This window comes from Bombus impatiens, unplaced genomic scaffold, assembly GCF_000188095.3.
Source record: "Bombus impatiens unplaced genomic scaffold, BIMP_2.2 scf_0127, whole genome shotgun sequence".
Taxonomy (NCBI): domain Eukaryota; kingdom Metazoa; phylum Arthropoda; class Insecta; order Hymenoptera; family Apidae; genus Bombus; species Bombus impatiens.
The window spans coordinates 461,183-461,777 of record NT_176546.1 but is presented as its reverse complement, the minus strand read 5'-3'; positions in this window follow the sequence as shown (position 1 = coordinate 461,777).

Genomic DNA, 595 nt, shown 5'->3' with positions numbered 1-595 from the left:
TATACCGTATAACGTAACACGTTACAACGTTATTCTATATAACGTAGCACGTTATAACGTTATAACGTATTACGTTATACGCTATAACGTTAGACATTATAACGTAATACGTTATAACGTTGTACCATATAACGTAACACGTTATAACGTTATACCATATAACGTAATACGTTATAACGTTATACCATATGACGTTATACCATATAACGTGATACGATATAACGTTATACCGTATAACGTAACACGTTACAACGTTATTCTATATAACGTAGCACGTTATAACGTTATAACGTATTACGTTATACGCTATAACGTTAGACATTATAACGTAATACGTTATAACGTTGTACCATATAACGTAACACGTTATAACGTTATACCATATAACGTAATACGTTATAACGTTATACCATATAGCGTAATACGTTATATCGTTACACCATATAACGTAATACGTTATAACGTTATACCATATAGAGTAATACGTTATAGCGTTATACCATATAACCTAATACGTTATAACGTTATACCATATAACGTGATACGTTATAACGTTATACCATATAACGTAACACGTTATAACGTTATACCATAT